At 38.1% G+C, this 22,882-nt stretch overlaps 1 pseudogene; it reads right to left on the bottom strand.

Annotated features, from left to right (window-relative positions):
* LOC120196887 overlaps positions 1–22,882 on the bottom strand; it is a 52,888-nt pseudogene that overhangs the window by 11,752 nt on the left and 18,254 nt on the right.

The following is a 22,882-nucleotide window of genomic DNA, read 5'->3' on the forward strand; positions in this document are numbered from 1 at the left end:
TTATGGGCTCGTTATTTTTCCAAAGGTGCTAGGATATGTAGACGTATTAGTCGTTGACCTGTTTGAAAGATTAGACAAGCACGTGGATCCTATTCCAGCCATTTTAGCTGAGACGTTCCGGTCTTTAAGTTCTTGTAGGCGCGAGGGAGAAGGACGCTTTATAGGATGTGTGCCTTTGCTGCTAGTGTGGATTCTGAGTCATTTCAAACATGTTGAAAGAGCACCAGGACGAGTGTTTCTAGAGGGGTTTTCGCCTTTGAAAGATTTTCTTTCTAAAGAATGGCCTGGGGGTTTTACTAAAAGAAAAATGGATGGTCATCTTCAAGGATATTAGAGATGGTGATATCTTGTGGCGAGCTTCGTGGAATACCTCTTCGGATATACTTTACCGATGTGGAGAGCGAGATTGGGTTCCTTTGCCAGGTATATGGGGTTCTGTTGGGTATGCACCGCTACTAGTTTCCAGACAGTATGGATCGAGGCAGTTCATCCCAGTCACGTGGGACTTGGTAGGATCGGATTTTGCATTAAAAGGAGATCAGTATAAGGTTAAAGTTAAAGGGGTTGCTGAGGCTTAGAAGCAAACTCGTCGTGTGAATCTGTTCACTTATGATCTCGAGTTATCTCAAGAGTACAAGCAGTGGAGAAGCGGTCGAGTAAATGACAATATCCCGATGGTGAATCCTGAAAATATTCAGCCGGTGGAGGAACAGTTGAGAGTGGTGCCATCTCCATTAGAGTTAGCCAAGCGTGATTTCAAAGCAGAACGGAAACAATGGAGAATGACTTTGCAGAAACTGGAAGATGAAGTGTATCAAAAGGGATTGGAGATTGACATCCAGAAGAGTAGAGCAAATCGAATTGAAAAAGTAGAGAAACAACTTCGGCTAGACTTTGACGATCTTCGGTCAACTTATCAGCGAATGGTAAAAACTCAGGTAGGTTCTAGCTCGAGTAAGTCTGTCGAATTGAGGCAAGAAGTGGCGAGCCTCAAAAGAGTAGCCGAAGAGAGTCAAGAAGAGCTCAAGCAAAGCAGGCATTAAGTGAAGATTTTATCGAAAGAAAAGGATTCTTTAGAGCAACGGTTACAAAAGAGTTAAGCCTAGAATGAGAAGTTGAAGGAGAAAATTTCAAGTTTAGAGAGTGCATTACGACGATACCGAAACAAGGAAGGTAGCTCGAGCCAGGGAGAGGTTGAAAGTCTGAAAAAACAAGTGAGTGAGCTTGAAGCCATGGTTCAAGATTTTCAGAGGCAAGCAAGTGAGTTATCGATAGTTCCTTATGAGGGGGATATACAGTGGCGTTTTCGGTGGGAGCGAGCTCAGGCGAGAGTTAAGCAAATAGAGGATTTTATTACTTGTTACCTAGACCACGCGCGGGGAATAGCTCAATATTTGGTCATTCTATATGAGGAAGCTGCTGATGTGACTGAAGAACTGGATCCCGAGGCTGAAGAAAACCAGAAGATCATGGAGTTGCTAGCACATGTACAGCAAATAGGAGAGATGGTGCAGATTTATTTGTGATATGTTTCAACTTTGTAATTGAACGTCGTTCTAATATAAAGAGTTGTTCTAAGGAGTCGTTCCAGGATCAACACCCTGCATTTTGCATATGTATTTTTAATACATTTAAATTTTTGCATCGCATTTTATTCATTCATAATCATATATCTCATATTCATTAATAAATATCAGCGATAACAAAATGACTCTGTGACAGAGTAATACTGGAAAATCCCAAGCATATCTACAGAACCAGGAAGAAAGTTATGAAAGACAAACTTGCCCAAATTGAGAAGGCTCAGTTGGAGTTACAAGATAATATCAAGAAAATGCAAGAAGATATGATTAATGCCCAAAAGGAGATGTTTGCCAAGTTTGCGAGTATGTTGGAAGGAAGAAATCCAGAACATGGGAAAAGCCCTATGCCAGAAGGTGTAACTGAAGACCCACTTCATCATCCAGGGTTAACCCCAGAACAATCTCAGAATATTCAAGTGACCCCTGTTCATGTCGGGAAGGTGCACATTAATCCAGTCGGTGCTTCTGTTAACGTACAGCCTGGATCTATTTCATATCAAGAACATCAATATCATCAAGTTCCGGACCTTGATGAAGAAGCCAAGAAGGACCAAAACAATCTGTTGGAAGAGAATGGAAGCAGTTAGAAAGAGGTCAGAGCCATGAAGGAAGATACCAGTGTCTATGGATTTGACGCAAAGGAGTTAAGTCTAGTTCCTGATCTGGTCTTGCCTCCAAAGTTTAAAGTTCCCGACTTTGAGAAGTTTGATGGTACTAGGTGTCCCTCTGCGCATATCACGATGTTTTGTAGGAAGATGACCGGATACATAGGGGACGATCAATTGTTGATACACTGCTTTCAGGAAAGCTTAACTGGCTCGACAATCCGATGGTATAACCAGCTGAGTAGAGCTAATATTAAATCGTGGAAAGACTTGGCTAAGTCCTTTCTTGAGCATACAAATGTGAAAGATTAGGCCCAACAGGATGATGTTGCAAGGAATGGAAAAGAAGTCTAACGAGAGTTTTAGACAATATGCTCAAAGATGGAGAGATGTAGCAGTGCAAGTCCACCCCCATTGGAAGAGGAGGAAACAAATATGCTTTTTGTCAACACCTTAAAGGCTCCTTTTTTCTCGCATCTTATCGGTAATCCTTATCGAAGTTTTGCTGATGTGGTTACAGCAGGAGAAATGATTGAAATGGCGATTAAGAGTGGAAAGCTCGAAGGAGGAGAGTCTAGTAAGAGACCACCAACGAGGAAAAAGGAAAGCGAAGTTAGTAATGTGAGGCAGTACGATTCTAATAACATCACTGTTTTCCGTCCTCAAGGAGCAGGGCCATCAACACAAAATGATAATAGACAAGGGGCAAGGGACCAGAGGAGAGAGAGACCTCAATTTGATCCAATTCCGATGACTTATAAGGAATTGTTTCAGATTTTGTATGATCGGCATGTGGTTTCGCCGTATCACGTGACTCCAATGCAATCTCCTTTTCCCAAATGGTATGATGCTAGTGCTCAGTGTGAGTACCATGCAGGGAACCCTGGGCATTCCATTGAGAATTGTACTGCTTTCAAGAAGGTTGTCCAAGCTTTGAGAACGAGGAATGTCATCAACTTTGGTGACAGTGAGCAGCCAAATATAGCTCAGAATCCGTTGCCAAGCCATGCAGGGGCAGGAGTTAACGCGATTACTGAAGAGAAAGGAAAGAGAATTGTAAGGAATGTTAGTAAGGTGGTATCACCCATGAGTTGGGTGTGGTGCCAGATGGTCAAGGTAGGATTGTTGAAGCCCAGTTTGATGGGTGAACAGTTTAACAGTGGAGAGGTATGTCTGTATCATAACAGTGAAGGACACAATATTCAGCAATGTCCTGACTTCCTATCTTTGGTACAAGACATGATGGACAGTAAAGAATTGAGTTCTTTAGAGATTGCTGAAGAAGAGGAAGCGGAAGTTTGACTTCAGAAGGATCGTCTAAAGGGGTATACAATGCCAGTTGTCCCCTAATTATTACTCCCAAAAATCGAGTTGCTGAGAAAGTAGCCCCGAAAGTGGTTATTACACCTCCATCTCCATTCCCATATCGGGATAATAAACAAGTGCCTTGGAGATATGATTGCCAGATGGGAGATGTAACAAAAGAATGAGGAAGTAGATGAGGTGGGACGCTTTACTAGAAGCGGTAGGTGTTATTCTCTTAATCCACCTAAAGAGTCTGAGAAGAAGGTTGCAGTTGAAAGGGGAAAAAGTGGATGTGCAGATAGAAGGGATAAGCCTGTTATTAATGAACCAGTAACCGAGAGTGAAGCGGTAGAATTTTTGAAGTTTCTGAAACACAGTGAATACAGTGTTGTGGAACAGTTACACAAGTTGCCTGCCCGTATTTCTGTTTTATCATTACTTTTGAGTTCAGAGGCCCATAGGAATGCTCTGTTAAAGGTTTTGAACCAGACTTTTGTTCCGAAAGAGTTGCCCATTGAAAAGTTGGATCGTTTAGTTTCCAATGTACAAGCTGATAATTTTTTATCTTTTTCTGAGGATGAAATCCCTTCTGGGATGATGGGTAGTCAGAAGGCTTTGCACATTACAGTTAAATGTAAAGGGCATGTGTTATCCCGGGTCTTGGTTGATAATGGTTCAGCTTTGAATGTGATGCCCTTAGTGACTCTAAAGAAGCTTCCATTAGATAGTACACTTATGAGAACCTGTCAAAGTGTGGTTCGAGCTTTCGATGGGACTAAAAGAGAAGTGTTGGGCAAGATTGATGTTCCTCTGAATATTGGTCCAACAACTTATGAAGTGGAATTTCTCGTAATGGACATTATGCCTACGTACAATTGTTTGTTGAGAAGGCCTTGGATTCATCAGGCCGGTGCAGTTCCGTCCACATTGCACCAGAGACTGAAATTTTTGATTGATGGAAGGTTGGTATGTATTCATGCTGAAGAGGACATTATTGCTTCTGTTTCTACTACTGCTCCGTATATTGAAGTTGATGAGCAAGCCGTCGAGTGTTCTTTCAGATCGTTGGAGTTTGTCAATGCTACGTTTGTGGCCGAAGGCAGGAAGATACCAAAGCCTCGATTGTCAGACTGTACCAAGATGGGGCTCAAATTGACTCTTGGAAGAGGAGCGAAAGTTGGAAAGGGGTTAGGTCGACAGTTGCAAGGACCGGTGAATCCAATATGCCCTGTTACTAAAAGAGATCGATTTGGTTTGGGGTATCAGCCAACTCCAAGGGAAGTTGAGGGGAATTAAGAAGGGCCAAGAAATTAGAAAAGCCATATTGGCTGGTGAAGACCTTAGCTGAGAACCCATGACCTTCCCGCCGTTGAGTATTTTCATGTCTGGGGGACATATGTTTCAAGGGGATTCAAGGAACACCGAGGTGATAGTTGAGGATGCTTTGGGAGATTTAGGCATTAATGTTATAACTGATGATGAATTTGAGGAAATGAGAGTTATGGGCATTTATCCTGCACCGCCGGGTTTCGTGTTGAACAATTGGACCGCGGAAGAACTGCCTATAGTTTACAAATCTTTTACAGAGTAATGCACTGGAACTTTCTCCCTGTTGTTCATACCCTGGGGAAATAGGTGATTTTATGTAAAGGGTTAAGCTGTTTGTTTTTTCTTGCTTTCAATAAAAGATGCATTCTGTTAGTTCCAAATGGCAAACATTTTCCCATGCATTTCATTCATTCATTCTTTGTTGTATATATGTATGTATTTATTTCTTTCTATTTATTTATATGGGAAAAGATCCTCACATATGTATATATGTATATATATCTTCTCTTTCATTATTTTTTCAGGAGCTCAGATATCAATAATATGAATGTCAATGACTCTGACCCGGAGATTGATTTCGAGAAGCCTATATGTCAAGGGGAGATCGAGGATTGTGATGATGATGAGGGATGTGAACTACCTTCTGAATTGCTGAAATGGTGAGAATGAGATAAGAAGATTCTGTCTCATAAAGAGTCTACTGAGATTTTGAATTTGGGGACAGATGAGGATAAGAGGGAAGTAAAGATTGGTACCACTCTGTCAGTTGGAGGTCGACATGATTTGATAGAATTGCTTCAAGAATACAAGGATGTGTTTGCTTGGTCATACGAAGATATGCCGGGTTTAGATACAGAATTGGTTGTTCACAAACTGCCAATAAAGTCTGAATGTAAACCGGTACAGCAAAAACTGAGAAGAATGAGACCTGAGATGCTGCTCAAGATTAAAGAGGATAAAGAAACAATTTGATGCCGGGTTTCTTAAAGTGGCTAAATATCCTGAATGGGTGGCGAATATTGTCCCAGTACCGAAGAAGGATGGAAAGTTCGAATGTGTTGACTACAGAGATCTCAACCGAGCCAGTCCAAAGGATAATTTTCCTTTACCACATATAGATACGCTAGTGGATAATACTGCTGGAAATTCTTTGTTCTCTTTATGGACGGTTTCTCTGGCTATAATCAAATTAAGATGAACCCTGAAGATATGGAAAAAACGACGTTCGTTACCATGTGGGGAACGTTTTGCTATAAAGTAATGTCGTTTGGATTGAAGAACGCCGGGGCAACATATCAAAGGGCAATGGTGACGTTATTTCATGACATGATGCATAAAGAGATAGAAGTTTATGTCGATGATATGATTGTCAAAGCTAAGACAGAGGAAGAACATATCGGGAATTTGAGAAAGCTTTTTAAAAGACTAAGAATGCCAGCTAAACTCAACCCAAATAAATGCACTTTCGGGTGACATCTGGGAAGTTATTGGGTTTCGTAGTAAGCCAAAAAGGAATTGAAATAGACCCAGATAAAGTAAAGGCTATTCAAGACTTGCCAGCCCCACGAACACAAAAAGAAGTCGGAGGATTTTTGGGGAGATTGAATTATATAGCTCGGTTTATTTCACAGCTGACGGAAAAGTGTGATCTCATATTCCGCCTTCTTCGTAAGAATAACTCAGGGGAATGGAGTGAGGATTGTCAAAAAGCTTTTGAAGCAGTGAAAATATATTTGTCGAGCACTCCAATCTTGGCGCCACCCATCTCAGGCAAACCCTTGATTCTTTATTTGTCAGTTTATGAAATTCAATGGGGTGCGGCTGGGGCAACGTGACCAAACTGAGAAGAAAGAAAGGGCTATTTATTATCTCAGCAAGAAGTTCACTGAATGTGAGACAAGATACTCACCCGTTGAAAAGTGTGTTGCGCTTTAGTATGAGCTACCCGAAGGCTTAGACAATATGTTGTATCATACTACTTGGCTTATATCCAAGCTTGATCCCTTGAAATATCTAATGGGTGTGCCTGCATTATCTGGAAGATTAGCTCGTTGGCAGATCTTATTGTCCGAATTTGACATCCAGTATGTAAACCAGACGGCAATTAAAGGAAGTGCTATAGCGGAATTCATTGCAAGCAGGGCTTCGGAAGAATATGAGTCATTGAGCTTTGATTTCCCAGATGAAGATTTAATGGTTATTTCGGTAGAAGAAGCAGTTGCATCCACTAGTAAATTTTGGAAGTTGAACTTCGATGGTGCTTCAAATGTCATGGGACATGGAATCGGGGCAATTTTGGTCTCACCAGAGGGAGAGCATTATCCTTTCACCAGTCGCTTAATTTTGATTGTACTAACAATATGGCCGAGTATGAAGCTTGTGTTCTAGGTCTTAGAGCTGCTGTTGAACGCAAAGTAAAAATGCTCAAGGTGTATGGGGATTCAGCTTTGGTAATATCCAGCTCAGGAGAATGGGAGACAAAGATCCCAAGCTTGTAGAATACCGTAAGTTAGTTATGGAACTTGTTGAAGAATTTGATGAAGTAACTTTCAATTACCTCCCCAGAGAAGAGAATCAAATGGCAGATGCTTTAGCCACACTGGCGGCAGCGTTTAAGATGAGCGAGTATTCAAATATGATGCCCATTGAAATGAAGGCTTATGAGTATCCAGCCCATTGTTTTAATATTGAAGAGGAAGAAGATGGAAACCCTGGTATTATGATATCTTGCAATATAAGGTATCAGAGTTATCCAGAACAGGCTACTGAGAATGATAAGAGAACCATTAGAAGAATGGCATCAGGGTATGTGCTTGATGGTGAGACTTTATACAAGAAAAGTCTGGATCAGGTCTTGTTAAGATGTGTGGACGCGAAAGAAGCCAAATTGATTCTTGAAGAAGTGCATGAGGGAATATGTGGTACCCATGCTAATGGGCATGCTAGGCCAGGCATTATGAGATTTGGGTATTATTGGTCAACTATGGAAACAGACTGTATCAATTATGCCCGAAAATGTCACAAATGTCAGATTTATGGAGATAGGATACATACTCCTCCTCATCCGTTGCATGTAATGACAGCTCCGTGGCCATTCTCAATGTGGGGCATGGATGTTATTGGACAAATTTCGCCCAAAGCTTTAAATGGTCATCGTTTTATTCTGGTAGCCATAGATTACTTCACTAAGTGGGTAGAAGCGGCTTCTTACGCAAATGTTACCCAGTCTACAATATGCAAATTTTTGAAGAAGGAAATCATTTGTAGATATGGTTTTCCCGAGATGATTATCTCTGATAATGCGTTGAATTTAAATAATAAGATGATGGACTCGGTCTGTAAACAACTCAAAATAAAGCATCATAATTCCACTACTTATCGCCCAAAGATGAATGGGGCAGTAGAGGCGGCCAATAAGAACATCAAAAGGCTCATAGAGAAAATGACTGAGACCTATAAGGATTGGCATGAGAAGTTGCCCTTTGCTCTGTTTGCTTATAGAACTTCAGTACGGACTTCAACTGGGGCAACTCCGTTTTCTTTGGTTTATGGGATGGAAGTTGTCTTACCTATTGAGGTGGAAATTCCCTCACTTCGGATTTTGTCAGAGGTAAAGCTTGATGAGGCAGAATGGGTCCAAGCTAGGTATGACCAGTTGAATTTGATTGAAGAAAAGAGATTGAAAGCTATTTGTCATGGTCAGATGTACCAAAACGTAATGATACGGGCACATGTAAGAAGTTCGCCTTCGAGAATTCCATGAGGGAGATTTGGTGCTTAAAGGATTTTGCCTATTCAGAAGGATTTCAGAGGAAAATGGATGCCCAATTGGGAAGGACCTTATGTTGTCAGAAGGCCTTTTCTGGGGGAGCTCTAGTCCTAACTGAAATGGACGGATCAGAATTACCATATCCAGTGAATTCCGACGCTGTTAAGAGTATTTTGCTTGAAGACGAAATAAAAGAAAAAATGAGAAAAAAAAATGATGGAAAAAACGAAAGAAAAAAGAAGAAAAAATGGAAAAGGGAAGAAAAAGAGAAAAATGAAAAAAAAAAAAAATAAAGGAGGGTTCAAGATGAAAACCCGAAAAGGGCGTCTTGGAACCAAAGGAGGTCTCAATTTGAAAACCCCAAAGGGCGACTTGAGTTGAATTTGAAATTCAGATTCGTGCTAGGAAGATTCTGAATTAATTTTGAAGTAGAAAGAGCTCCTGATATTGATAGTAACATGACAGTTGGTGATCAGGGATGAGACTGAAGATTAATGAGTCTCGATTGAAATACCAAGAGAAATTGAATGCATATGAGATTCAATACTGGTTTAGGGCATCCAATGATAGAGATTTGGGGAGTTTAAGTAGCTTCATACTCGTAAGCATCACAATTTTGGAGATCCTTTTGACAGAAGCTACACTCGAGACATTCTAACGGCGTGCCAGTTCAAACCATTTGCATTATTGATATTGAAGACACCTACTCTTTGTTCTTTGCTTTTTCCAGTTAAAAGTTTGCCATTAGTTGCCTAAAATTCTCTGTATTTATATAATAAAGAGATGTATTTTTGTTCGTTTCCCTTTTGTAAGTATCTTATTTTGAAAAGTTAAAACATAGCTAACTTGAAGTACATGAGATCATTTTGTATTATTGTGCAAAGGTTTTGGAGAATGCAGGTATTCTGAAGTTGACAATGGTTTAAACTTTGAGCTTGTGTGGTTACGGAAAATGAATCTTGAAGTTCGTAGAAAATTTCAGCCATTAAAAGATGACCTAAGAGATTGTTGTTTGTCGAGAAGTTGGTCAGGGATACTGGCGGGTTTCAAGAAAGAAATGAGCCAAGGCATGTTAAGCGAGAGATATGGAATTGAGATTGTCAACTGGGGTGAAACTGGTCAAACGTTCTGTGCCCAAGATGAAGCCGAGTTCCATCGAGATCAAGGAGATAGAGTTCTTTCGAAAAGAAAGTGCATCAAATTGCATATTTGCATACATTAGGCATGATAGATCATGGCATCATAATTGCATGATGACTTAAGCTTTGCAGGTTTCCCAATGATAGTTGAAGATTGAAGATATTGAAGCATCGAGATGAAGATATTTGGTTTGGAGATTTTGAAAAGAATGATGTTTATACGAAACTGAGCTAAAGCAGATTCACGTATCCAATGGTTCCAGACAAGTTTCGCGATGGAGATGGATTTTCAGAAATTTTCTCAAATTCTAATTTTTGAGTATAATATTTTCAAACATATTATGATGGTAATTTTGATTTTCAGGTTGGACCTTCAAATAAGAAATTATAAGCCTTCGCGAAAGAGTAGTGAAGCAAACTCGTTTGTTGAAGATTGAGTCCTATACTCTCTGAGGAATAGGGAGCGGACAAGTTCGTTGAAGATTGAGTCCTATACTCTCTGAAGGAATAGGAGCGGACAAGTTCGTTGAAGATGAGTCCTATACTCTCTGAAGGAATAGGGAGCGGACAAGTTGTTGAAGATTGAGTCCTATACTCCTCTGAAGGATAGGGGCGGACAAGTTCGTTGAAGATTGTTTGAGTCCTATACTCTCTGAAGGAATAGGGAGCGGACACGTTTATTGAAGATCGAGTCTATACTCTCTGAAGGAAAGGGAGCGGACCCCTTTATGAGATTGTTCGAGTTCTATACTCCTGAACGGATAGGGAGCAAACTCGTTTAGAAATTGTTCGAGTTCTATACTCCCTGAATGAATAGGAAGCGGACCGTTTATTGAGATTGTTCGAGTCTTATACTCCCTGAATGAATAGGGAGCAGACACGCCATTTGAAGATTTTTCAAGTCTCACTTATTATGAAGTTGCAGTGGAATGGGTTTCCCATGGAAATTGGTTGCCTTGGACGAAACTGGTGTCTTTAGTCTTGTCCTACTTTTGTTGTACATGGACAAAGAGGGCAGCTGTAGACAACCGTTTTGTCCAGTTTATAGGAAATCACTTGCAACCCAAACCAGTTGGAGGCCTAGTTCAAGTCCAAAGATCCAGCAGAGTAACTTCCATTCCACGTGAGAATCCCCTGGAAAATAAAGACGGTTATGAGGAGTTTAAGCATAAAGTGAAGTTGGTGAATAACGGGGTCCATGATCAAGGGAAAAACGGAAAAATGGAAGTTTTTATTGGAATTACCACCAGACACGGGAGGAGATATCAGCAAGGAACGGAGACAGAACAAAAAAAAAGAAAGGAACACAGAGCCCAAAAAAATCGGAACCAGCCGAAAGACATCACAATTAACAGAGAAGCAAAAGAAAAAATTCATTCCCCATCTATTCTTCTTACAGTTTAGAAACAACGAAAAATGTTGAAGGTTCTACTGCCCGATTCTAAAAGGAGTGTAAAAGCTGTGTCAACAACGTCCAGGGATTCAGAGATCGAACGGTGTAATCAAGATCTTTCCTATTCTATTTTTTGAAAGCAATACCATCAATTTGTAAGTAAGTTATGTTTCATTTTGTTTTTTTTTTCTGAAAATAATGCTATGTATGGTTCTTTTAATTTTCTTTTGAAGCCGAGAAAATAAGAAAACAGAGAATTAGAAAATTACCTAGTTGTGGATGACGATAGTCTTGGTGGCTCTGTCTTTGGTCTTCGGGTCGAGCGTTAGGAGAAGAAGAAAGAGGCTGGGGATAATAATTGGGATTGTTTTTAGTCGAGGGTTTTAAAATGAAGCATCAAACGGCGTCGTTTAAGGGAGCTCTCGCGTGTGGATCATTTTTAGTTTAAACCCTTCCATGTTTTGTCAAGTCATGGTTCATTCTTTTTAAACGTTTCTAATTATGGCATCAATCTTTGCGCGTGTTGCATTTCAGTCCTGCATTGTATTTTTTAAGTTTTGTTACTTACATATTTGGCTTAGATTTTTTCTTGGTTCCCATTTTAGTCCACATTATTTAGAGCTACTTTCGCACTGTTTTTTACATTGGTTGGGTAATTTGCAGAACTTTCATTTTGGTCCTTGAACGAATCTTTTGCGCCTTCTTAATTTGGTCTTCATATTTATGAGTGCTTTTCATTTTAGTCCTGAAATGTTTTTATATGTTTATTTTGAAATGTAACTTGTAATTTGGTTATTTGACAATTCAGTCATTTTGCATGCTTAGTTTAATCTTTTTTTATTTTGGTCCTTCATGGTAATTTTGAATATAAAATCGAGTTATTAATAGTAGGGTTTATTGTATATATTGTTTTGTTCTAATGCATGTCAATGTCGTTGTATGCATGTATGTACCATATCACCATACTTTATTTTAGGCCATGTAAATATAAGATAATATTAATTTGGGTATTAATTGATTTAGGATAAAAGTTCATCATATATTATATGAATAGGATATGTTTAATAGTTTAAATGTAAGATTTTAAAAATTCCTTTGTAAAATAGATAACCATAAGTGCATGTGTGTGTATTATTTTAGACCTAGGTGTTCATTGAATATGTGACTTTATTTAATTAGTTTTTGGAATGACATTTTTTACACAATTTTGTATGATATCCTCATTTGCATAACTTGACATATACATAAATCAGACTAAGGGTAATACCCTTTTAATTTAAATTGTTTTAAGTGGGCAGTCATAACTGATTTGAGTCCGCTTTTAACGATTTTAAAATAAAAGTGTATCCCGAAAGTGAAACCAAAATTGATTCATCACCTAAATTTGGGAACGAAAGAAAAGGAAATGTTCGTTTATTTAAATTTATCGAGAAAAGGTTGTTATAACTTTTAAGATCTGGTCTCGATATTTTGTAAATAATCGACATTCTTTATCTTTCTAAAAACGACTTGGTAATTTTAATTTAATTTATTTGAGTGCTTTTGAATGTTTTTAAAATTACATCTTTGTTTTATGGGATCAAAGATCAAAATAAATTCGAATTTGCAAAGTTCATTGCAAGACGTTAATTAATCAACTAGGTCCGATTTAGGGCGTTATGGGTACTAATCCTTCCCCACACGTAATCGACTCCCGAACTCATTTTTTGATAACGCAGACCTCAATTTGTTTTTTAATTAAATTATTTTTTATTTAAAATGACAAAACGTTTTTGGGTGTCTAATCACACCCTAATCAAAGATTGGTGGCGACTCTTTGAACCGTATTTTTTTTATCGTAAAGGAAATCCAAAATTTTCGAAACGAGGTTTTTAAATCGCATTTTTTTAAGTTAAAAATCATTGAAAGAGGTAAATTAAGAATTAATGTGGTTTTCAAAATCTCACCTTTTTTCACCTTTAAGAAAAAAAATCGTTTTCGACACTTCATTTAAGAGAGATGTTGTAATTGGAATGCGGATGAATTGCAAAGTCGGGTATTGGGTAATTATGTGTATTTATGTTTCTATTTGGTTTGATTCGAAGGTTTAGTTGTGTTAATGGTAAGCTTGTTGAGAGTTGTTCCTGAGGTTGTATCTTGGTTATTCATGGGTGTTTGGAATATGGATGTACTTCGTTTTACAGAATAATTCTTTGGGTACTCTTTTCCTCCTTCCAAGCTACGTATAGTAGTTTGATGAAGTGAGTTTTTAATGAGACCTCCCATTTTTATCAAAAAAGAGAGGGTTATAAATTGTCATCCTCCTTCTAAACGATTTTTTACCACTATAGATATAACATTTTATGAGCAAGATCCTTATTTCACTCAGGCTAAAATTCAGGGGGAGACATGGAGGGATTTTCAGCCACATCAGGTATCTCCTCCTACTCTTCATTCTCAACCTTCAAAATTGCCACCATTTTTGCTTTACCTACATATTTGTCACATGTAACTACTCCCATTGATTCATCTATAATACCTATCACTAATTCAACTACACCTACTTTAAACACTCTTCCTGAAAATACACCTACTCTAGATGACAACACCAACCAAACAACTTCGTGTCTATACAAGGAAAATAAAATATATTCCTGAAACTGTTTTGCAATCTGATTCTTGCCGAGAATTGGATTTGGGTCCAGCTACCGAAATGGAAGAAGAAATCAGTAAGTCCACTTCCCTTACTCTAGATGACTTCCCTATTGCTATTAGAAATGGGTTAGACATGCACCAAGCATCCTATTGAAAATTTGTATGTTATATTCATTGATGTCTTCTTTTCAAGCATTTACAGCAACCTTGGATAAAGAACAGGTTCACACAAGCATAGCTGAAGCTCTAAAGGATTCAAAATGGAGAAGGGTTGTTGAAGAAGAAATTTGTGCACTAGTGAAAAATGCTACTTGGACCGTTACATACCTTCCTCAAGGAAAAAATGATGTTTGCTGTAAATAGATATTTGCTGTAAAGTATAACTTCTATGGTAGTATCCAACGATACAAACTAGATTAGTGGCTAGAGGCTTTACGCAAACATATGGGATAGATTCACAGAACTTTGCACCTGTGGAATCTCAACACTGTTCGAGTACTCCTAAGTTTGGCTGTAAATTGTGATTGGCAATTACACCAACTTGATGTAAAAACGCATTTCTTAATGGCAAACTAGAAGAAGTCTATATGAAATTACCACCTGGCTTAAAGTCTGTTGAAGGTAACAACAAGGTTTGCAAGTTCAACAAGTCTCTATACGGGTTAAAACAATCACCCAGAGCTTGGTTCGAGAGGTTCACTAAGTCATTCTTAAAAACGGCTACAAGCATCCCTAGTTGATCATACTCTTTTCATCAAAGTAACTTCTACACATAAGAAGCTATCCTAATTGTGTACTGGATGACATAATTCTTACTGGAAATGGTGAGAAGAGATTTAGCAATTTGAAGAAGTCGTTTAAATAGGGAATTCGAACAATGACTTGGAAAGCTAAGGTATTTCCTAGGAATAGAGGTGGCAAGGTTAAAAAAAGGACTTGTGATCAACCAAAGAAAGTATGTAATTGATTTACTCAAAGAAACTGGTTTTTCTTGGTTGTAAGCCGACTGATGCACCAATGCAGGCAAACTTAAGATTCAACAAAGAAAATGGGTCCTTAGTAGACAGAGAAATTTCAAAGATTAGTTGGGAAACTAATTTACTTATCCTTGACAAGGCCAGATATAGCCTTTCCCGTAAATGTAATAAGTCAACACATGACTAATCCTACAGAAGAGCATATGGCAGCAACAAATAGAATTCTCAGTACTGAAGAAAACTCTAGACACGACTTAATGTTTAAGAAGACACAAACAAACTGTTAAGACTTTTACAGACTCTAAATGGGCCGAAAATCTCACTGAAAGAAATCCACTAGTGGCTATTGCACTTTTGTTTGAGGTAACCTAACAACTTGAAGAAGTAAGAAACAAAATGTCGTTTGAAGAGTGTTGAAGCTGAATTTAGAGCAATAGCATTGGGAATATGCGAAGGAATTTGGCTACTAACTACTAAAAGAACTTGTCACTAATCAAAAGGATCACTTTGAGGTTTTGTGTGATAATCAATCTGCTATTCAGATTGCAAAGAACCCAGTTCAACATGATTGGACAAAGCATGTTGAGATTGATAGGCATTTTATTGCTGATCAGTTAACAAAAAGACAACCACAATCTCATACATTCCTTCAGAGGACAATTGCAGACTTCTTACTAAGGCTTTGCCAAAGCCTGTTTTCAATAAATTCCTATTCAAGCTGGGATTATACAATGTATATCTCCGGCTTGAGGGGGAGTGTAGGAATTATAAGAGATATGAGTTGTTACCATCCCTTCACTTAAGGGATTCTGTAATAGTTTTCTATAATCCCTTATTTAGAGAAATTTCGAAAAGTCCAACATCTCCGATGAGGAATGGACTATGTTCATTGATAATCTTACTAAGAGAGTTACGAGAGGTGGTTTAAGGGATCTTTTTATCCTTATGGTCAAATTATGAAATTTTTATCCCACATTTTTAGAGAAACCAAACTATAAGTCTTCAACCTTTGCATTTGTCCAATTTGCTGATGAAGAAAGTAGAAAAAGGCAATTCAATATATCATGGTAAGTGGATTGATGGAGAAGGATCTCAGTAGGGATTGCTAAATATCAAAAGACTATGAGGAAGGAAGCTGCTGAAGGGAAGAGGATGATGGGAAACAAGTCAGATAAACAGGAAAAAACAAACCGAGAGAAAGTTGTATCGGTGAGAAGTTTGAGGATGAAAGATCTTATAGGATGTTGTGATAATGGCCTTAATGCGAGAAGAGAACAAGTTTCAGGGGAGAAACTGGAGGGTACAAACAGAATGCAATTGGTGTTAGGAACATATGGGAGATGCATATTCCGGGGAACCATTCGGAGTGGGTTAGCGATCATTAACAGGGATAAGAAACATTCCTATGAACAGGATTCGATAAAGGAAGCTTTGAAGATCGAGGGAGTGGGAGTTGAGATATCGAAATGGGGTTATGCATGGAATGCTTGCATTATTACATTCAATACGATTGAGGAGCTTACGTATGTATGGAAGAATAAGAAAGAAGAATTATGCTTATGTTTTGATTGGTTAGCTCCGGTTCTGAATGATGAAGGAGTTCCATTGGCCCTTTGCCAGGTAGAGATGTATGGAATGCCTCTATAGTGCTGAATAAGGCATTCATGGAAAAACTTACTGGGAAATGGGGAAAATTCATTTGTTTTAACGAAGAATCAAAAAGCACATTGAATTTATCAGTGGCAAAAAGTAACTGATAAGAGTAGAAAGTCCATTCGATGTCCCTGATACGATTACTATTGGTTCTTATGGTAGATCGTTCAAGTGAAGTTATCCCTGGGTTCTGTTTTGAAAAACCATAAGATTGGTGGGGAAGATGAGGAGAAATTTTCAAAAATAGTGCACAGTGATTATGTCATGTTTGTGTAGGGGGATGGGCAGCGTCTTACTCTGGCAGCAGCTATTAACCAGGAGTTATCAGGAAGCCAGGCATAAAGTATTATCTTGGCTGAATAATAAACAGAACAGTGGAGTGAATGGAGTCAGTAGGGGACAAGTCCCATCAAGTAAGTCAATTGAAAAAATTGCTAATTGTGGGCTGTCAGTTTTTTATGGAAAATATGAGTAATCAGAATAGGAATCACATGGGGCTGGGATTAGGGAAACTTTTGAACCAGAGGATGAAGCCCAATCAGATGAAATTGGGGTTGATTTTTCACCAATAAGGAAAATTATCCCTACTGAGCCTGCATTTATTCCTAAGTGGGTTGGGGAAAGAATGGTACTGGTAGATTATGCCCCAGCCCAATACCATTTCAATTAATCATAGAGAAGTTGCAGATGAGGGTGCAATTATGTTGGTGAAAGAAAGACAGGGGAGAGAAAGAAATGTCAAACAGTGAGCAGGCTATTGATATGGATAAAGAGCATCATGTTGGCTTGAGGAGTCGAGAGGAGAACGACGCAGCTAATTCACTGAATTCTAATGATTTTGAGAAAGGCAAACTCTGTCCAATAGAGACTGGTTCAAAAGAATAAAAGGGTAAATGATGATAAACAGATTAGCCTGAATTAGGGTAGCGCTTCCAGCTCGTGTGTAAGGCAGAGAAATGCAGTGAATCAAGTTGGAACTAGTTCAGAGCTAATTATGGATGGTCAGTTTAAAAGAAGGAGATTAGTTTGTCCTCTTCCAAAATTCCTGTTCAGTTTCTTCATCGGGCAAAAAGCTTAAATAATCAGAGGAGACTAAGAATTGCTCCACAACGTTCAGGTAGCGTGTGCTCAAGAGGGAAGTGTCAATCAATTTTTTTGATAGAGTTTATAGAGGGTGTATAGAAGTATGGTCAGGGATTCTTTGGAACAATACAGATCATCCTCAAAGTCTTCACACTCTTCTGTTAAAGCTTTGAATGAAGTTGTTGCTACTAGAAGTTTGTAACATGTTGGGGATTACTTTCAAAGGGGGCAACATTTGTTAAAAGAGGAGATTATGAAGATGGAAAGGAAGGGGTCTAGGAAAGAAAGGGAGTAATTTAGTCTTCCTTTTGAGGGTTTTTAAGATTTATATTCCAATGTCAAATCTTAAAATTATTTATGGAATATAAAGGGTTTAGGGAAAAAGAAAAAAGTAAAAGCAGTAGCCCGTCTTGTAAATAGGAATAAACCGGTTGTCTTATTTCTACAAGAGAAGAATTGAATCATGTTTTAATGGGTAAAGAAGGAGATTAGAGGGTAAGATGCTTCAAGGACAAGTTTTTATCCGACTGATGGGTCAGCAGGAGGGTTTATGTGTTTATGGAATGAAACTTTTTTTCAAGTTACAAGGGAAGAAAAGAACAATAGATTTTGGCAATCTCAGGAATGTTCAAGTTGTATAAGTTTGAGTGTGTATTAATTAATGTGTATGGCCCGTCTGTGGAGGAAGAAAGGAGTTATTTAGGGAGTTGTTAAATTTTGTTACAAACTTAAACCTACCAGTATGCGTAGGGTGATTTGAATGCCTATCTTAATCCATCTGAGAAATATGGAGTTGCACAGAATTGGCAAGCTCTAGATCTGCTCAGATTCTTTGTTCAACAAACAAACCTCATTGATCTCCCTTTATCAAGAGTATGTACACTTGGTGCAACAATAGAGAGTCTCCTACGTGGTAAGACTGAATCGTTTTCTGGTTAGTAGCAATTTTTTACAAGGTTTCCCTAAATTGTACAACGAATTCTACCCAAATCTCCTCGGATCATAACCCTATCGTGCTGGAAGAAGATAGGCAAACTGGGGTCCCAAACCTTTTAGATTTTTTAACTATCTATTAAAGGAATAAGGTTTTGATAATTTGGTTGAAATTCCTTGGCTGATTTGAAAAGAAGGGAGGTAGGGGAATTTTTAATTTATTAAAAGGTACTAAAAGAAGATAAGGAACTGGTCCAGCAGTAATATATGGGGATCTCAGAGTCTATTTCAGAAATTGATTCCAAAATAAATGATTTGGAATTGAAATCACAAGGTGCTGCCTTTTCTCCTCAAGATAGAGACTAGTTATTGTTGTTCAGAAGTGAGTTATGGAGACTACACATAATAGAGGAGAGCATTTGGCACCAGAAGTCTAGAGTGAGGTGGGTCAAAGAGGGAGACAAGAATATGAGGTTTTTCATTTAAGTGCCTTGAACAGAAACGATTAATGCCATTAATGCTTTGAAGGTGGATGGTGTGGAATTGACAGACACAATTCAGATTAAGTCTCATGTCTCGGATTATTTCAAAAAGCTTATCATACGATTAATACGCTGGAAGTGGGGAATTTGAACTTATTTTTGCAAAGCTATCTGCTTGGCAAAGGGATCGTCTTGAGGAGATTTTTACAGAACAGGAAGTTTGGGAAGCAATTTCTCATCAGCTAGTGATAAGCCCCTAGACCAGGTTTTACTATGGGATTTTTCAAGAAGTATTGGCCTATGTAAAGGAGCAGATCATGAAGTTTGTCTTTGACTTTTATAGTGGAAGAAATGGGACCATAGGGTTAATTATGCATTCATCTCCCTAATCCCTAAGAAACTTAATCCAAAAAGTTTTGGAAGACCTATAGGACAATTAGCCTTATTGGCAGTTTATATAAGATCATTTCTAAAGTTCTATCCAAAAGATTGTTTCTTGTATAAAAGACTTAGTTAGCCCTTACCAATTCGCATTTATTCCTGGTAGGCAACTACTAGATTGTCATTCCTAGCTAATGAAGGTATAGATTATTGGAGGAAGCAAGGTAGGAAGGGGTAGTCTTCAAAATTGATTTCGAAGAGCTTATAATACAGTTGAATGGCCGATTCTTCTTAAAGTAATGAAAGCTATGGGTTTTGGAGAGAAATGGGTTTCTTGGATTGAATATTGTCTATCTTCTACCTCAATTTCGGTTTAGTAAATGGTTCTCCTACTAAGGAGTTCCCAATGACAAAAGGGTTAAGACAAGGCTGCAGTCTTTCCCCTCTGCTGTTTAATTTATTGGCGAACTCTTACATCTAATGTTGATTAAGCTTCTGATTTGGGACTTTTTCAGGGGTTTGATATTGATAGATCAGTTAATCCTTTCCTTTTGACTCACCTACAATTCGCTGATGACCTGATTCTGTTCTGCCATGACTCTCTTCCTAACATCCAAAATATCAAAAGAGTGCTCAGGATTTTCAGTTTAATGACAAGGTTGCATTTAAATCTATCTAAGAGTAAACTGTTTGGTATAAATGTTGAAGCTGCTACCTTAAATGAATGGGCGAATGATATTGGCTGCTCAGTGGGCTGTTTTCCTGTGGATTATCTTGGCTTACCTATAGGTGCAAAGAAAAACTCTGAAGTACTTTGGGAGCCGGTTTTACAGAATTTTAACAATAAGTTAGCTGTTGGAAGGCTTCTTCACTGTCAATGACGGGCAGATTAGTGCTTATAAAATCGGTATTATCATCGTACCGATTTTTTTCTTATCCATTTTTAAAATGCCGCTCAAAGTAAGGCAGAAAGTTAATACATTGATGGCTAACTTTCTTTAGGGCGAAAGCTCAAACAAAAATCGAATGCACTGGGTTAGTTGGCATGCAGTTTGTAAACCTTTGGAAGATGGTGGCTTGGGAATTTTGAATTTGAATATCACAAATAGGGCTTTGTTGGGTAAATGGGTGTGGAATTTGCAAAGAAAGATTCACTTTGAAAAAGGATGATATGCAGCAAACACAAGGTTAGTACTTTATCTTTGTCAATTAGCACGTTGTTTCGACTCATGATTCTTGGATTTGGAAAGGAATTGTGAACATTGTTTGAAAATGATGACATTGGAGGATGTTTGAGATCTCATACTAAGACTCAATTGGGAAATGGCAAGTCTATTTCGTTTTGGAATGATATTTGGGTCAATGACCTACCCTTGAAGAATCAATTTCCCAGGATATTTGCATTATCAAATAACAAAAGGGTAAGGTGGCAAATTTTGGTTGCTTTGATGTAAATGGATGGGTGTGGAATGTTCAAACAAGAAGAAACTTATGTGATTGGGAATTGGACCAATGGGTCGAACTAATGGCAACACTAAATTGTTTTAATTTATCTGATTCAATGGAGGATTTTCTTTCTGGTCTGGGAGGGGGTCTAGGAAGGGGGATGGTCTGTTCTCGGTGAAATCCTGCAGGATGGCTTTTATCAAATAGTCAAGAGGTTGTTTTCTGGAAAAGGTGGGTTTGGTCAGGTTTCGCTCCTCCAGAGTAAAAACCTCCTTGGCAAATCATACACAAGAATTGGCAGTCAAAATTGAGCTGAAGAAAGGGGGGTTCCTATGGAAGACGCACTATGTAAAAAGAATGAAGAAACAGTCCAGCATCTTTTTTTCTCATGTTCAGTTGCAGGGGATATTTGGAACAGATTTTTAAAGATTTGGGACATCTATACAGCTTTGCCTAATGATCCACAAGTTTTGCTAAGTTCATGGTCTGATTTAAACAAAAACTCGCACATATGGAAATTCATTCCGGGAGTAGTTCTTTGGTCTATTTGGAAAGCAAGGAATTCAGTTGTGTTTGATAATTCTAGCCTTGATATAACCTCTCTCTTTTTCCTAATAAGATTTAGGTAGGCCAAATGGTTTCTAGCTAAGTTTCTCAATATCCAAATACAAGTTGATTTGTTGGTAGGGGACCCCTCTCTAGCAGACAAGTTTGGTTATCAGAATACTCACATGAGTTTGATACAAAGTTGGCAACCTCCCCCAACAGATTTTTATAAATTTAATGTTGATGGGGCTGTCAAGTCTGATGGGTTAGCTGGAGGAATTGAAGGTATTTTGAGAGACTGTAATAGTATCATCCTATCGACTTTCTCTGTTAGTATTGGTCCAGGCCCTCCTCCGTTGGTTGAACTAAAAGCTATTAAGAAAGGCTTTGACTTTTTTCTATCATCAGATTGGGCTGTAAAGGGAAGACTGATCTTAGAAAGTGACTGCAAATCTGTAGTAGACTGGATTTAGTTGCCTAATTCTTCCTAGTTTCTTCAGTTTACTTGTTTTGGATATTGTGTCCTTAGTTCAAGAGAGGGCAGTAATTATTCGATGGATTCCTAGGGGATGTAATTGGGAAGCAGATAAGTAGCTAAGGATGGGATTGGTTGATTGTAAGGGTATTTCTATAGGGTGTTTTAAGGATTATAGTTTTATTTGAAGCCCTAAATGTATTGGTGTACTTTATTGTAATAGTTTCTCTATTCAATAAATTAAGACACTCTTTTCCTCCTTCCGCTATTTACTCTTTCCTATAGTTAACTAAGAGGGAGGTTTTAATGAGGCCTATTCCTATAAAAAAAATAATCTCTTATTTTAAGGGATCATATCTCCTAGGATTAGTATCTTTCCTTACTTAGAGTTTCCTATTTTAGAGATAATTTGTATATAAAGAGACTATATGTCCTACTGAAATAATAAGAAAATACAGAGAATTACTCTGAATTCTACAGAATACCATAAAAACATTAGAGCCTAATGACAGGCAAGGTCAAACTTTTTACTACAATCTCACTCAACCTCAGTTCATCCATACTAGTGGAGTTTTAGACTCCACTAGCACAGTAAGCTAGGTGACACATACCCCTTAGGATATCATTTAAATTATTTTTAAGTAAAAAAAAAGAAAACTAATTTAAAAAAGAAAAGGACATCTGGACTTCTGTTTAACTTTACTTGTCGCCTTAAAAAGCTTTACTGCCAGTATATCAAAAACCGAATTCTTGAATTAAACCTTAGTAGTTAGCATTTCCAGAAAATGCAAAATTCATCAATAGTTTAAATGCACAATTTTCAACCACTGAAGTTTGCAGAGACATAAGCATCAGGTGAAACTGCATAGCCAAGAATAATACCTTTTTACGATGCCGATCAGTGTAGCTTATATATTCTAAAGGCACTCGAGAACCTTGAGACAGCTTAAATAGAACAGAGATTAGGTCCTCAAGTTTTGATATCTCCTCACCAGCAAGCTTCTTAATGATGGCATGTCTAGGAACTGCAGCTCTAGATAGCATATATCTGCAACACATGGAAATTTAATTATTAACAAATTAGAAAAACCCATAAATTCAAATTGTGTTATACAGAACTCCCATATTTTCCACATTGATGGCCCAATA

This window comes from Hibiscus syriacus, unplaced genomic scaffold (genome assembly GCF_006381635.1).
Source record: "Hibiscus syriacus cultivar Baekdansim isolate YM2019G1 unplaced genomic scaffold, ASM638163v2 tig00117034_pilon, whole genome shotgun sequence".
NCBI lineage: Eukaryota > Viridiplantae > Streptophyta > Magnoliopsida > Malvales > Malvaceae > Hibiscus > Hibiscus syriacus.